The following is a 17,369-nucleotide window of genomic DNA, read 5'->3' as shown; positions in this document are numbered from 1 at the left end:
CGTTTTAGAATGCGATAGGATATACAAGAGCGGGGTGTTACTCACCGACTTGAACCCTATATGGCCTTGAAATCAAATAGATGAAGATCAAAACGTATTCGAGCTAGGCCATTTCAAAGAAGAGTTTTGGGAACCCTTATTAATTAGAATCCCCAATTCCAATCCAATTCTTTGAACTATGATTTCTTCTGTGCCAAGAGGCTGAAATGCTAAAGCGATATTAATGGTAGCTCTCTACTCTGTCTCGTGCAAGTTATTGCCATTCTTTTGGGATTGTGCTCTATCAATGTATATTGGTTTACACAAAAGAGAGTTATGGTGTAGGTGTTTCTATTTACCAAAGTTCAATCGAAGCAATAACAAGAGGTAAACAGCAAGTTCGCTCAATTTCCATGATTTGAGTTTGTTTATCACTCGAAACTTTGACTTGAACACAAATTTCGAGCCACGGTTGTTGGATAAGAAGAGAGTGGGGTTGCGGCTTGCGTGGATGGGTAGGTTTTGTTGGTTAGGGTTTAGATTGCAGGATTGTAGAGGGATGAGGGCCGGTGAGCTTGTAGGAAAAAGAAAGAAAAAAAATGAGAGGAGAGTGGGGGTGGCGGCCTGCGTGGATAGGGTTGCAGAGGTTGGGGGCAGGTGGGTTTGTAGGAAGAAGAAGAAAGGGAAAGGGTGTGTTGATGTTGGTCCATTATAAGTAATGGTATTTTGGTTACAACAGGATTTTTACTAACACCGTTAGCGGACTGGTGCTAAGTGAAACCAAGTTTTAAAAGTAGGGGAGGTTTGAGTAATTGTCAGAATCACAGGGGAGGTTCGTTGAATTGTAGAACGGTTAGGGCAGGTCTAAGTAATTGTTTGAGTTAAAATAATACCGCAAGCGTACGAGTCAATCGTAGCTACGGGTCGAACACGAGGAGATATGTGCCACTCTATTTAACTAACTTAAAAGTAATGCAAAGTGAACCAAATTAAAGTGTTAAATTAAATTAATTAAATTAATGAAAATTAATGCATCCTAACTCATAAGCATCTAACAAAATTAAGGGATTAAATTGACGTCCTAACACATGAGCATCTAACCTATCAAACTAAAGCGAATTGAAAGGAATAACAAAAACACAACCACACTTCATAATCACATAAAAAGAAATAAGGGAATAAAAGTGCATCCACATACTACAACCATATAAAAAAAATAAAAGAAATAGAGGGAGAAGAAGAAGAGGATAGAGAGAGATAGAGGAAAGGGAGAATGAGATTAAGGGTTTAGAGAATGAGATACCTTGATGTGCTTGAATACTTGAATAAACTCACCATGGCTTCCTCTTCTAAATCTCCATGTCTTGTCATCAACATAGGAACTTAGACTAGGAAGTTTTAAACTAAAACTATTACAACCATTAAACTAGACTTATGAAATCAAAACTAAGAACTTGAAATCAAAACTAAGAACTTAAGCCAAAAATAGGAAAAGAAGAGAAAATTTTACTAAGTGAATGAAATAAAAATTACACTAAAAATTGAATTAAAATTGAACTAGAAACTAACTAAAAACCGAACTAAAAACTACTCATTTCTTACAACCCAAAGGGCAAGGGGTATTTATAGGGAAGAGAGGAGAAGAGAGAAGGGGGAAGTGTAGGAGAAATATTCCCTAAGAAAAGAGAATATTCTCTTCTCCTTCCTCTTTACAATGCCTCAATCCTAAGAAAAAAAGAAAAAAATAAAAAGAAGAAGAAGAAGATTATTTACATAGACTTTCTTTTTAAAAGTAAATTTCTAATTCTAACTTGTGCTTCCTTTCTTGTAGATATCTTCTCCAAGAATAAAATCAAAGCATCTTTGATTTTTCAACCTTCCATAGATGAGAAAATATCTTTCAAAATAAATCTATCCCAAGTAGAGTTCCAGAAGTGCCCTTGAGAAGTTGAAGGAGAGAGAGAGTAAGGGTGATGACTAGGATTCCTTCAAGAATAAATAAAATACCTATTCTGTCCTTCAAAAAACGTGGAGCATGGGGTGCTTATATAGGTCTCACCATTGTGTTCCTTGCGAAAAATCACACAAAATAGACCCAAATTTCATCCAATTCGGAGTTGGGGAGCCCAAGATATCTCAAGTTGAAGTTGGACTGTCCAGAGCCTTCCAAATGGAATCTTTCGGGTACAGTAAAGTAACTTTTGATAATTGCATTAAGGCTCTTAATATCCGAACTTCTGCTTCACTTTATCCCCATCCGACTGTCAATAATTATAAATAAACCCCTGCAGACCATTTTCACGCGTTGTTACGAAAACGGCCATAACTCATTCGTTTCAACTCGGAATTAAGTGCCGTTTGAACCATTGCGAAGCTGACTCGATGGGCTATGCATCCATTTACACTTCTAAAAAGCTTAAAAACATCTCCTTAGCATCATCTCCTTCATTTTCACAAGAATTCACCTAAACCCTGAAAAGCATAAGAAAGCACCGAGTAACTCTGTTCAATGTGGTAAAATGTATAATTTATGCCCTAAAATTTCACACATAAATGTGCTCATCAGTAATATACTCAAGAAAGAAAGAAAAAGAAAATTTTGATCTGGTTGGAGTTCTGACAACTTGAATCGAGGTAGCTCTAGAGGAGGAAGAAGAAGAAGAAAGAACAGGAAGAAGAAGAAGACAAGGTTGTGTTGGGCAAGGCCGGGCTCAGACTAAGGCTTCAACCCTGGCCCGGCCCTGCTGTGTCTTGACTCGAGACCAGAAATTCCCAACCCTGACCCGCCCTCAAGGCCAGGGTATCTCAGCCTTGGCCCTATTCAGCCCAAGGCAGGCTTGGGCCGTCAGGGCCAAACTTGCACCCCTAGTGGTGATTTCTTAGAGTAAGTCAGTTAAGTCCAATAGTGGAAAGTGTTTATAAGTTGGGTTATTGCCTATATAATACACCTTAATTAGTATGGAAATTTTGTTACCAAAAATAAATAGTATGGAAAATTGTATGTATGTGTAGAGATGATTCTAACGTCCTTCAATAGAAAATGAGATATTTTGTTTCTTTGTAAGGTGTGTCCCTACGCTCAATCGATATATTGTCAATATTGAGCTATTAGATGCATGATTGAAAAACACCTAAAGTTGAGAAGAGGGTAGACAAGATCAAGGGTTGTCATAAACAGAAGAGTGTTCATGCAAACAATCTTCTCCGACCATGGATCTAGATATGCCTAAACACTAATATTTCTATCAATTTACAGCCCATATAATTCTTCATTTTATAGTTTTAATAATTAAAATGGTATTATAGTAGTCACCGAGAATTAATAGGGTGCAATGATAAAATTTTGGGAAAAAAAATCCTTGTCACATTGCACACAGCCTTCACCCAAACGTAGGATCGCTTGAAATGACCACCCACCCCTTGAAATGAAAAAAATCTCTCCCCCGTTGATGCCCATGATCTCGTTCACATCAAAATAAAAATATGATCAAATGAATGAACAAAAATATCGTAAATTTCTAGAATGCTAATATGCAAGAAATCTAGTAACTAAATCTAAAATAAAATGAAAACATATATAAATATAGGGAAAAGTTTTCATACACGGTCGTGTAAACCATGTATGTGAGAGGGTGGGAGTTTCAAAGCATTAATTAATGGGTGGGCCCACCCTGGCCCACCCTGAGCCCGAATAGGGGCTGAGTTGAGATACATTGGCCCTAAGGGCGAGTCAGGGTTGAGAATTTCTGGCCCTGAGTCAGGGCCAGGCCAGGGTTGAGGCCTCGGGCTGAGCCTAACCCAACCCAATCTTGTCTTCTTCTTTTTATGTTTGTTCTTCTTCTTCTTCTTCTTCCTCTTCTTTTTTCTTTTCTTTTGTGTTTTTTTTTCTTCTTCTTCCCAACCTTGCCAGCCCATTCATCTCCCTTTCCCCCATGGTCAGGTCCAATCAGGGTCAACCCGGCCTGACCATGAGGGCAGGTGAGGGTTGGATTTTTCTGGCCCTGAGTCAGGGTCGGGTTGGGCCTGGGTTCAGCTATGGGGAGTCAGGGTTGGGCTGGGGTTTTAAAAGACCCGGTCCAACCCAATCCTGTTGCAACCCTACTCTAAAAGCTGATGTCGGTTGGTGGCCCAGCCCCATCTCAATACCCACTGCCCCTATTCACACAGAGGCCTGGGTCAGTAGAACTGATTGGAAGAAGGGAGGTATGTACATAGGACCAGAACCCAAATTTTTTTTTTTTTGGTAAATGTCCAGAACCCAATTTTTAATATATCAAGATAATCAAAATTTAGGCCCAATGGTTACACGATTGTTATAGGCCAGCCCAAGCTTGGTAGAGGCCCATTATTTTATATTCTGCAAGGCTCGTGGACATCTTGGTGATTATTTGAAGAAATCGTTTACTTTTCTGAGCTTGGATTCAGATAATCTAATTTTTTTTTCTATGATTACGTCGCAAATATAGCAGATAAATGTTAGTATAGACCCAGTATCACAACTCAGCCAAGTGGAAAGATGGTTGCCGATCCAAGTAAATTCAAGTGGGCCTCCATATGGTGTCATCAGTATCTACATACCTTGTCCTTTCAGCGAACGTCAAGCCACCCCCCCCCCTAAATAATCGCTTCGTCAGTTGGTTGGTGGCTTGCCCCCTCCCTCCCTTAAGTGTCGGTTTCTGTTGACTTGTCATAGCCTTCCATTTGTAGGGTTAGATTAAAATAAAACCAAAAAACAAAAAAAATGTCAACCCCTCGGCAATTATACTGTATACCCCCAATTGGCCACATTAGCTAACCACAAGAATACTTAGACACAGAAATGTGCAAAAGTATCGTGCTGTCCTATGAAAAGGTGGAAATTCCATCCAAAATGATAATTGTGCACATGCTTCCATTGGCTAGTGCGCGCATGCATGTTTTAGAGGCTTAACTGATCTCATTCTCGCTAATGACTTTTAAAAGAACCAAAACTTTTTTGCAACATGAGTCAAAAATCATTCCAACCTTTTGGTGAAAGATTTCTAATAATGTATTTGATTGCTATCACATGAAATCGTGGTTTTAGCAAGGGATTTTTACTGCTGCTAAAAAACCAACTACTGCTAATTCTTTTCTCGGCGGTTTATTTTATTGCCATAAGTCTCCACTAAATGTGGGATACTTTTGCTATGTAGCAGTTCTTTTCTTTTTTTGTTATTATTTTGGCTGAAAATGAATTTATTCTGAATGACATGAAAGTCTCATAAGTAAAGGATTACAATGATCCTCGATCCATGGATTGGAAACAGATCAAATTGTCCTACACGTTACGGACAGAGCCCTCCTTGCCAGCGAGCCAGCAATAAACCTTTAGAGGCGTTAACGGTATTTAATGTGTTAAAAAAACCTTCACAAATGGGGACCTTTCCCATCAGTTTATATACCGCCTTTGGGTTATTTTAAAAAAAAATTATTTTCTTTTAGCAGTGGTTATTTTACTAGAAATAAAATTAATTTGTTTTTTTTTTTAAAATCCCAACCTCCTCTGCCCACCCTTGCTTCCGCCCACCTCACACCCCCCTTGCCCATGTCTGGAAACCCCACCCCACCCCACCCGCCCCACAACCCCATGAGCCATGTCGACCGGTAGGGAGCTTCGGCACGTTGGGCCTAATAGTGAAACCTTAGCGGAGGAGGGTTTGAACGATGCGAAAACCTACTTGACTGGTCGGAAGTACGTACCTACATCGTACAAGGTGATTTAGAGCACAAGGATGTGTATTTATGCATGCATATGGATTCTATTGAGAGAAAGCGACGCGAAAAACCTACTTGACTGGTCGCACCTACATCGTACAAGGTGATTTAGAGCACAAGGATGTGTTTTGGAATGAAACAGCTTGGATGATGATGTTGGGATTACTAAGATTGTGCGTTAATGTAAAATATTGATATAATCCCACACTATTATGAAGTCATCAAACAAGAGCACGCACTTGAAAGATTGCATTTAAGATTTAATGGATCGAGCAAAAGAGAAGATTGTATGTCCCGTGCTAGAATTGGAGAGTTTTCAAGTCAAGATGAAAAGAACTTGAGCTTGGAGCATCATTATGATAGACACCACCATCTTTGCATAGGTTTATATCTTTATTGCATATCTTTATAACATATATATTGTCTCTAATTTAGATGGTAAAGCCAACTAAAAACCATTAATGGTAGATGTCCGCCTAATTAAGTGGATGCCCAAAGCAATGTATGTTGCGCTTCAATGTGGTCTTTGAGTCATGTGAGGTCTACTAAGTTTAGTAGATGTCCGCTAAGTTTAGCAAACTTCAGCTTATATCAGAGACGTTTGACAAACGAGGAAGTAAAAACTAGTTTGCTCTTATACATGTTTTTTGGTTCCACGTCTTGTAGATGAGAAGACGTCCACTAGGCTAAATAAGGCATCCACATAGTTGTACAAACGCCAATGTGGCTTGAATCTCAACGATTAGATAAATGACCATTAGAGTATCAACGGCTAGATTTTTTACCATTGTAGTTCAACATACATTCATAAGTTAATAAGGTCGTTTGCTTGATGTTTTGAAAGAGATTGTATTCAAGTAATATTCACCATGAGTAATACGGTGAGAAGTGATTTGTATTTATAGTGATTAGTGGGGGCAAGAGCCCAAACATAATGAAACAAGTTACTAGATAAGAGTTTGAGTGATAGCTGTACACAGTTACAGTTGTGAGTTATCCTGAGAGCTAAGTGGTTGTGATGGACTAGGTAAGTACAGGTGGTGGGATTTTATCTTGGGTAACCGTAATCATCTTATCAGGTAACGTAGTTATCTTATCATCCCCCCTCAAACTGATGTCGGGAATCCACAACAGTTTGTCTCTTAGATAGCTGAACTGTGAATGAGAAAGAGCCTTGGTGAAGATATCCGCGATTTGGTCATGTGATCGAACGAAGTTGACACGAAGCTTTTTGTTGATCACTAAGTCACGAACAAAATGATAATCCACTTCAATGTGCTTAGTACGAGCATGCAACACTGGATTAGCGGCCATTTATGTAGTGGAGATATTGTCACATGAAATGACCATCGGTCGGGCGATGGGAATATCCAGATCAGCCAGTAAGTAAGAGAGCCACTGCATTTCAGAAACTGTGATTGCCAACGCCTTGTATTCGGCCTCCGAACTGGAGCGAGACACTGTTGGTTGTTTCTTGGAACCCCAAGATAGCAGATTGGGGCCAAGAAAAGTACAAAAGCTAGTAGTAGATCGCCGTGTGTCAGGACAACCAGCCCAATCAGCGTCCGAGTAAGCCATAATCAAGTTTAATGGGCCTGGCTGTAATGTAATCCCAGCTCCAAGTGTACCTTTGATATAGCGTAAAATACACTTGGCTGCCAGTAGGTGATCAAAGGTAGGAGCATGCATGTGTTGACAGACCTCATTGACCGCATATGAAATGTCAGGGCGAGTCATGGTGAGATATTGCAGGGCCCCAACCAATTGACGATATTCATGAGGATCAGATAAAGATGCACCCGAACTGGAGGCTAACTTGGAACCACATGCCATTGGAGTAGAACAGGGCTTGCAACCAGTCATCCCTGTTCGGTCCAGAATTGTTAGAGCATACTTGGTTTGTGTAAGAAGTACCTGCTCTTTAGTTCTTCGGACCTCAATACCCAAGAAATAGTGAAGATCTCCCAAATCAGTCATGGCGAATTCATAGCCAAGGGTGGTGATAAAATCATGTAGAAGAGGATCATTATTGCCAGTGAGAATTATATCATCCACGTACAGTAGTAAAATTAATGTTCCTTTTGATGACTTATATGTATACATCGATGCATCAACTATACTTTGAGTAAAGCCGGTGCTTAGAAGATGAGTGCTAAACCGATTGAACCAAGACCGTGGGGCCTGTCGAAGCCCATAAATAGCCTTGTTTAGGCGACACACATGAGCTGGATGTTGAGCATCTTCATATCCAGGAGGTTGTTTCATGAACACCTCTTCTGTTAATGTCCCGTGTAAGAATGCATTTTTGACATCCAGTTGTCTGAAAGGCCAAGCTTTAGAGATGGCAACTGTGAGAACCATTCGTACTGTCGCTGGTTTAATCACAGGGCTGAAAGTATCAGTAAAATCTATTCCTGGTTGTTGATTAAAACCTTGTGCAACAAGCCTAGCCTTGTACCGTTGAATAGAACCATCACTATTAGTTTTTATGCGGTAAACCCATTTGCAGCCTACAATGTTCATGCTTGGATTTGAAGGTACTAATGTCCAGGTATCATTGGATAGAAGAGCTTTGTATTCATCAACCATGGCATCAACCCAATGCTGATGACGACTGGCCTGTCGATAAGTGGTAGGTTCCAAAAGAGCATTGGAAGTGGTGGTTGTATAGACCCGAGGTAATGGATGAGGAGTAGTAAATAAGGATAGATGCTGTTTAGGGTGTTGGTTACCTGTTTGAGATCAGGTAACCATAGGGTGTGAGCTAACCGTTGTAGGCGGTGGGGGAGGGGGTGGCAGAGATGGGAATGTTTGGGTAGGCAGCGGAGGGGGTGGTGATGGTGAAGATGATGAGATGGGAGGTGATGGTGTTTGGATGGATGGTGTTGGGGATGTTGTAGTAGGTGAAGTAGGTATAGGAGAGGTGGGTGGTGTAATGGGTAATGGTGGTATGAATGGGGAGAGTGGTAATGGTATGTGAACAGCGAAATCAGTGGGTTGGGGTAGTTGGGTCACCATTCCATCAGTCTCATAGGGAAAACAATGTTCATCAAATATAACATGTCTTGAGATATAAACCTTACCACTTGATCGATGCAAGCACCTGTATCCTTTGTGGGATGGACTGTACCCAATAAAAATACATGGGAGTGATTTTGGTGAAAGCTTGTTAGCCCTATATGGTCTAAGATATGGAAAGCAGCGACAACCAAAAACCCGCATAAAATCATAGGCTGGTTTGCACCCATAGAAGATCTCATGTGGAGACCGATTCTGTAGAACAGGTGTTGGTAACCTGTTGATAATGTACACAACTGTATTGAATGCTTCTAGCCAATACTTTTGTGGTAGGTGGGCATGAAACATCATGGACAACCCCATTTTAGTGATATGACGATGTTTCCTCTCGGCCAGCCCATTTTGTTGTTGTGTATGAGGAGGGCATGAGATGCGAGAAACAATGCCAGAGGAGTCAAGGAATTCTTTAAAAAGATCCCTTGTAAGTTCAAGAGCTCCATCACTTTGAAAGTACTGCACACGATGTGAGAAAATATTTTCTGCCAAAAACTTAAAATGTCTAAAACATGATAGAGCATCAGATTTGACATTTAAAGGACATAACCAAGTAAAGCGAGTGAACTCATCAATAAAAATAATATAGTACTTAAAACCAGAAACAGACACGGTTGGGGAAGGCCCCCAGATATCACAATGAACCACTTGAAAAGGGGTAGTACAAGGAGTTATTGAACGTGAAAATGGTAATCTATGATGCTTCCATTGTTGACAAGACTGAAAAAGATATTCTAATCCCTTAAAACTAGGAAAAAATAACTTATTTGAACGACGAAGTTGATGAAGAACTGAAACTGAGGTATGCCCTAAGCGCTGGTGCCATGTAGAAGCAGGGACACGGGTGCTTAAGAATGCAGATGAAGATGCCGTGGAGGACGGAAAATTATATAAGTTACCCGTGAGTGGACCTGTCAACAGTGTCTGTCCTGTGCAAAGATCCTTGATAGAGAAACCACATGGAAAAAATTCAACAAAACAAGAATTGTCACGGGTAAGCTTAGAAATGGAAATTAAATTCTTTGCAATACTTGGAACGACTAAAACATCAGGAAGATTAAGTACTTTGGCAGAAGTAGAAAGTGTAGCAGTACCAGTACCAGTAATTGGAATACCTTTTCCATCTCCAACAGAGACCTCCTCCATCCCATTGTCAGTGGAGGACTGCTGAAGGAGAGAGGGGTCAAAGGTCATGTGTGAGGTAGCGCCTGTGTCAGCAATCCATTGGCCGTCCAGATGTGATGCAGTAGATGCATTTTATTGAGTATGAAAACCAGCATAGGGAGGTGGAGCAGCATTGGTATTGCTGTTCCTACTTGTAGCATAACGATAAAAACACTTACTTGCAGCATATCCTGGCTTGGCACAGATCTGACATTTCAGGAAAGCAACCTGAGTATTGGTAGGTTGTCGTGGTTGGGAAGGTTTGGTATATGTCGGGGTATGGTGAACCAGATGGTGTGGGGAGGAGTGGAGTTTGGGAAGAAGGGGTTTGATAATATTGGAAAGACCCCTTTGGTTTAGGCCGATGTGTGTTGTTGAAAAGGGCAGTCTGTGAATTAGGATCAGGTAGTGGAGAGGTGGTGGTGCCATAACCACGGCGAAGACGTTGCTCATGAACGAGCAGCTTTGCAAGCAAGTCTGCAAACGAGACAATCGGAGTGATGTTCTCAATGGTGATGATAAAAGGACTGTATTCCGAACCAAGGCCATTTAAGGTGTGGCCAACAAGATCAAAATCTGAAACTCGATCATCAATCACTGCCAGAGAATCAGCTATGGATTTGATGGTATTTAAGTACTCAGTAATGGATGATGATCCCCGAGTTATTGTCTGCAGTTCATGACGCAAGTAGGTGCGTCTGGCCAAGGACTGCTACTGAAACAGAGAAGCAAGAGCATCCTAGACGTCCTTAGCTATTTTGAGTTCGAGAATATGTGAAGATAAGGATTGATGAAGCATGGCATTGATGCAAGCACGGACGAAGTGATCAGTCTTTCTCCATGCCTGGTATGCCGGATTAGGAGAAGAAGAGTTATCAGCAGTAGCAACAGTAGTCATGGGAGGTGTAACAACAGTGCCATCGATGTTGCCCATTAGATCACAGCTTATAAAAATAGACTCAAGTTGTTCACGCTAGAGGAGGTAATTCGTGCCATCTAACTTCACAGCAACCAAGTTGGATAGGTGAGTGATGGGGAAGGGAGGAGAAGAGGTAGTAGCCATGAGGGAAACATGAGAAGGAGTTGAAAAAAAAAAACTGAGTTTCAATGGATCGTAAGAGGCTCGGATACCATGAAAGAAATTGTATTCAAGTAATATTCACCGTGAGTAATACGGTGAGAAGTGATTTGTATTTATAGTGATTAGTGGGGCAAGAGCCCAAGCATAATGAAACAAGTTGCAAGAGAAGAGTTTGAGTGATAGCTGTACATAGTTACAGTTGTGAGTTATCCAGAGAGCTAAGTGGTTGTGATGGACTAGGTAAGTACATGTGGTGGGATTTTATCTTGGGTAACCGTAGTCATCTTATCAGGTAATGTAGTTATCTTATCATGTTTCTTGACTTACACTTTTTAAATCTCTCATTAAACACTGAAGCCTATAAAAGGTGGAACTCTCAGACTTCTTAACAATCTTACATACACTACAAATTATGTGTGCTCTTGAGTGTTAACTGAGTATATTCTCAAACCACCGTGGACTTTATTGTTTAGAATGAGAGAGATTGTACTCCCATTTGAAAACTATACTTTAATTACCTAGAAGGTTTATCTTTCTTCTCTTATTTGAGAAAATCTTGTAAGTACGTTGTAAGGAGTTGTCTCACAAGTAGTGAAAACTACCAGAAGAGTTCAATTGCTACATGGAAAAGCAATTGAGATATATATTGGAATTTCAAAATCTCGTAGGGCCTTGGTAGTGGATGTAGGGTGTTGTTTGAACCTCTAAATCTTCTCTCTTGCTTTATTCTTCTCCCCCCTCCCTTTACATTCTTTAATGTGGGTGAGTGTTCAAAAATCCCTTTGCTTCTATGTCTATTTTTGTGTATGCTTTTGAACATTGGAGTTTCATTTTTTCGATAGTTTTGAATCCCAATTAATTCACCCTGTCTTAGGAGATCTCCCGATCCTAATAGTCCTAGAGACCATAGATGTCCCTAGTGGTTCAACTGAGATAAATGTGATTGGTCTCCAAGATAATACAACCTTTGGCTTCTGCGAGTAGTAGTGCACTCTCCTACTATGCTCTTTCGAGTTATACAAAGTTGTACTTAGACTCACAAAAAATATTATTCAACGAGAATCGGTAAAACAAAGCTCTTAAAGAAGAAGATCAGTTGAGTGTTTTAATCTTAGAAAGAGTAATAGAAGACAGTAGAACACTAGATGTGTCTCTCGAAGAGAGAAGCTAGACACAAAAAACTACTTGTTATAGGCGTTCGATGTAATATGGATGACGTACAAAGTAATGTTGTCGACGTTAGTAAAACCTCATTTCACAACTGACAGAGTTCATCAAATGTTTGTAATGTTTAGACAAACCCTGACTTGATTTTGTTTTGCTCAACATTTAATAAACAAATGTCGACGTCGGAAAAACATAATCCAACATCGATAAAAGATTTTTTTTAGAAGCTAGAGAAAAAAAAAAAGGAAACCACACACATTAGCGCCTCACCTCAACATGACTAGGCCCATGATATGCGTATGAGTGAAAATAAACCCAGAATGCCTATGAGACAAAAGAGCATAGTGAGTCTTTTCTTCATGGAACTTTACCTTTGTAGTTTCCATTCTAATACATATAAGCCTCACTTCACCCTCTTTCAAATTCGATGCAGGATTAAAGTTTTTCCATTGTTATACTAGGCTTATACTGTAAGACAAATCAGGTATACAAAAATAGAGAAATACCTGTTATCGCACAATAGTTGCAGAGCGAAATGAACCAGAAAGGAAGAAGCACGGACGACCGAGTTGAGTCGTATCTGAAAGATACTTTCCTTAAGGATTTAGATGCCCCCCTCTTCTGCAACAGGGTTGACCTTGCACCTTACCCTCTAAGATAAATACAACTCCTAAACGTATAGGTTGCAGAACCTAATACGAGTACCAAGGATACCAAATGGCTATACAACCCTCTTATTACTTAAACGAAAATACAGTAAGTATCTGTCTTTGGAACGAACTGTTGTAGAGACGATACGTTTCTGTTGTACTTCCAATGGCAAGCATGTCTTGGTGAATATATAGAGCTGGAATACCCTTTCATGAAGGGATATATCCATACAGATACAGAGGATGTACGTACAGATAGTACATATTTCCTTCACATACAGGGAGGGGGTGTATCTATCTGTATACGTGTACGAATAGGTGTGTACGGTTCATCCGTATAGTGAACCATGGGTGAACCAAACCGAGTTTTAATATGAAAACTAAAACTCCAAGTGCAAAACTTATCCTATATAAAAAATAAGGTTTTGCCACACCCACACCCACACCCCGACCCCGACCCGGCCTGGCTTGGCTCGACTCGACGCACGCATTTTTCAAAAGCACCCTTAGGACCCCCCACACACTAGAGGGTAGGGTTACTATCTCTCCAAAGGGCTCACACCTTAAGGAGACAATCCTATATATATACCCCTCAAGTAACTCTCCCACAACCAATGTGGGACTATTCTTGAGCTCAATTATAGCCTCTTGCACACAAGAGAGTACAACCAATTTCAAACAAAATAGAGGAGGAAAACAAAAGAGGAGGGAATGAAACAAAACACAATTTTGAAACTTTGACACACTTGAAAAAGTGCTTTGACTCAAAAAATACTTCTATAAAATAATAATACAACAATTCCCCCACAAGTTTCAAAATAGTGATACATATCAAGTGATAAGTACATTAGACATAGGAGGACACATCGTTGCAGGTGTCTTCAGGACTTGAACCTACACTAGGTCTGATGAACTACGCCACAGAGTACAGGTGAAGTCAGACTTCTTGAACCTTTCCTCATCGGTGTAGCCGACTAGTTCATCAGCCACATCCTACTAGTCGACCGTTTGTGATATCCCTTTTATAAAGATGGACATTTTTTAACTGGCCTTGTCCCCTATCTTGGTCTCATATATGTTTAGAGAATTAGCCTCTAAAATTCTCATCGGTAGGCAGCCTCACCTCCTACATCTATTTAGGTCAATCCATAGTATGCACCACAGTTAACACACCCCCACTTTACATGAGATCCGACTAGATTAAGAGTCTATAAGACTCATCCTCCTTCCTTTGTGGTGGTACTATTTTTCCTATCTACCTAGAATGAGCAAAAAATATAGTAGTACTAGACAGATCATCTAGTGACTTCCTTTGTACCCTTTGAACCTAATTCAGGAATTTACCTCTTCACATAGGTTGGGTGTCCATCACATGACCTATGTCACAGGCCTTAAGCTCATTCCCTTAGACGAATCATGAATTATTTTTGTAGACAACGGTTTTGTGAAAACATCAGCTAAGTTGCTTTCAGATTTCACAAAATCAATAGCTATTGTTCCTTCATTAATATAATGCCGTACAAAATTATGTCTTAGGCGGATATGGCGCTTCTTTCCATTGTACATTTTATTCTTAGCTTTAGCTATTGCCGCTTGATTATCACAATGAAGTGATATCGAAGACAATGGTTTTGACCACAATGGAATATCTACCATCAAAGTTCTGAGCCACTCTGCTTCAATTCCCGCCTTTTCCAAAGCTATAAACTTAGCTTCCATGGTGGATCCTGTACCACAGGATTGCTTTATCGATTTCCACAAAATTGCTCCACCTTCTAGTGTGAAAACATATCCACTAGTTGCTAATGTTTTCTTGGTATCTAAAATTCAGTTAGCATCACAATAGCCCTCTAACACGGCTGGTTTTCCACTATAGTGAAGGCCATAGGCTATTGTTCCCTTTAAATATCGTAATAATCTTGTCATGGCATACCAATGCTCTATACTTAGATTATGAGTGTATTGACTCAATTTCCCAACTGCTAAAGCGATATCTGGTCTGGTGCAGTTCATTAGATATGTAACTGAACCAATGATTTGTGAGTATTTCTTTTGGGAGACAGGTTCCCCCAAATTCTTTTGTAAAAAATAATTAATGTCCAAAGGTGTTTTAACCGATGACAAATCATTATAACCATACTTCTTTAGTATGGTTTCAACATAATGGGATTGGGATAATATAATCTCTTTTTTTTTTTTTCTGATGATCTTAATTCTAAGAATTACATCAGCCTCCCCCATGTCCTTTGTATCAAACTTAGACATTAAGAAACCTTTAGTTTGCTTTACAATGTCTAAACTTGTTTCCATTATCAACATGTCATCTACATAAAGTACGATGAACACACCTTTGCCTTTATAGAACTTACTATACAAGCACCTATCAGCATCATTTATGAGAAAATCATTCGATACAAGTACCGAATCAAGTTTTTCATGTCACTGTTTTGGAGCTTGTTTGAGTCCATAAAGTGATCTAACCAACTTACACACCTTGTGTTCTTGTCCAGGCACAACATAACCTTCAGGTTGCTTAATGTATATTTCTTCTACCAAGTCGCCATTTAGAAACGCTGTTTTCATGTCCGTTTGGTGTATAACCAAATTATACATAGACGCAACAGCCATCATTACTCGTATAATAGTTATTCTTACTACCGGAGCAAATGTGTCAAAGTAATCTATATTCTTCTTTTGTCTAAAGTCCTTTACTATTAACTGGGCTTTAAACTTATCTAGTGATCCATCTGATTTCAATTTCTTTCAAAATATCCACTTAGTGTCCAATACTTTGGAACCTTTAGGTAAGTCAACTAATATCCATGTGTGATTGACTAAAATGGAATCTAGTTCACTTTTGATGGCCTCTTTCCAAAACGCGGCATCTAAAGATGTCACCGCTTCTTTATACGATAAAGGATCATTGTCTAAAAGATAGACAACCTAATCACCATCCGAAAAAGTAGCTTTCTTTTGCCTTTTACTTTTCTGTAATTGACTTGAATCACTAGATATGGATTCAATTTTCTTTGACACTTCTTATCCAAAAGATGATACACTACTATCAACCTTACTTTCTAATAGGTTAGAATTAAGAGGAAATACATTCTCAAAGAATTCTGCATCCCTTGACTCAATGATGTCATTTTCTTCAAACACATCATCTATGATTTTAATAACCATAAATCGATATGCAGTACTGTGAGCTGCATATCCAACAAAAACACAATCGCATGTCTTTGGTCCTAGTTTCCTTTTCTTTGGTTCTGGTATAGCCACTTTGGTTAGACAACCCCATACCCTTAAATGCTTTATGGTAAGTTTTCTTCCATACCATAATTCAAAGGGTAACAATCCAATTTTCTTGTGCGGAACTCTATTTAAAATGTAACATGCCGATAACATGGCATCCCCTCACATGTCTAGGGGTAACCTTGAGCTTATGAGCATTGAATTCATCATTTCCTTCAATGTTCGATTCTTCCTTTCTGCCACCCCATTAGACTCAGGTTGATAAGGGGCGGTGGTCTCATGAATAATACCATGGTCCTCACAAAACTGAGAAAGATTAGAGTATTCAGTACCTCTATCAGTTCTAAGCCTTTTCACTTTCCTCCCTAATTGATTTTTCACCTCTGCCTTATAGGATATAAAAGCAGTACTTGCTTCATCCTTGGACTTAAGAAGGTAGACCATGGTAAATCTAGAGTGGTCATCTATGAATATAACAACATATTTTTTACCTCTTCTAGATTCAAATGACTTATAATCACAAAGATCACTATGCACCAAATCAAGAAGGCCACTTTGTCGTTCCATTGACCTTTGTGGTCTTTTAGTGAATTTTGCCTCCACACATGTGGGGCACTTTGTCAATGGTTGCTTAATATGATTGTCTATTAAGTCTTTCTTATGCATATAAGAAATATAAGATGCATTGTAGTGACCTAATCTACCATGCCATAAATCATAATAATCAATAACGTAAGCAGAAGAAGCACTAGGCTTTTCTTTTATTATCTTAGAAACACTTAGTACAAATAAACCATCGCTACGATACCCCTTGCCCACAAATACATCATATTTCAGAACTACAAGCTTGTCAGACTCAAAAAGTAACTTCATTTCTGCCTTGTTGAGAAGCGGCCCTGAAATAAGATTGCGTCTTATTTTCAGCACATGCAGCACATTGTCCAAAATAAGTGTCTTTCCTGAAGAGAGCTTCAAAGTAATTTTTCCATTGCCGATAACCTTGGTTGACTGAGAGTTGCCCATATAGACCTTATCATCTAAAATAGAATAACTTAAAAAAGAGTTTCGGTCCCCACAGATGTGCCTCGTAGCACCTGTGTCTATTATCCAGTCATTTGATTTTTCAACCAAAAATACTTCGATTATCATCGTTGCAAAGACTTCCGCTTCAGAAAGATTGACTTTTGCCTTATCTGGCAAAACCTTCTTCTTGTTCCTGTAGTCTTTCTTGAAGTGACCCGGCTTGCCACATATGAAACAATTTCCTT

Source organism: Telopea speciosissima, chromosome 5 (assembly GCF_018873765.1).
Source record: "Telopea speciosissima isolate NSW1024214 ecotype Mountain lineage chromosome 5, Tspe_v1, whole genome shotgun sequence".
Classification (NCBI taxonomy): domain Eukaryota; kingdom Viridiplantae; phylum Streptophyta; class Magnoliopsida; order Proteales; family Proteaceae; genus Telopea; species Telopea speciosissima.
Note: the sequence above shows the minus strand (reverse complement) of the source record.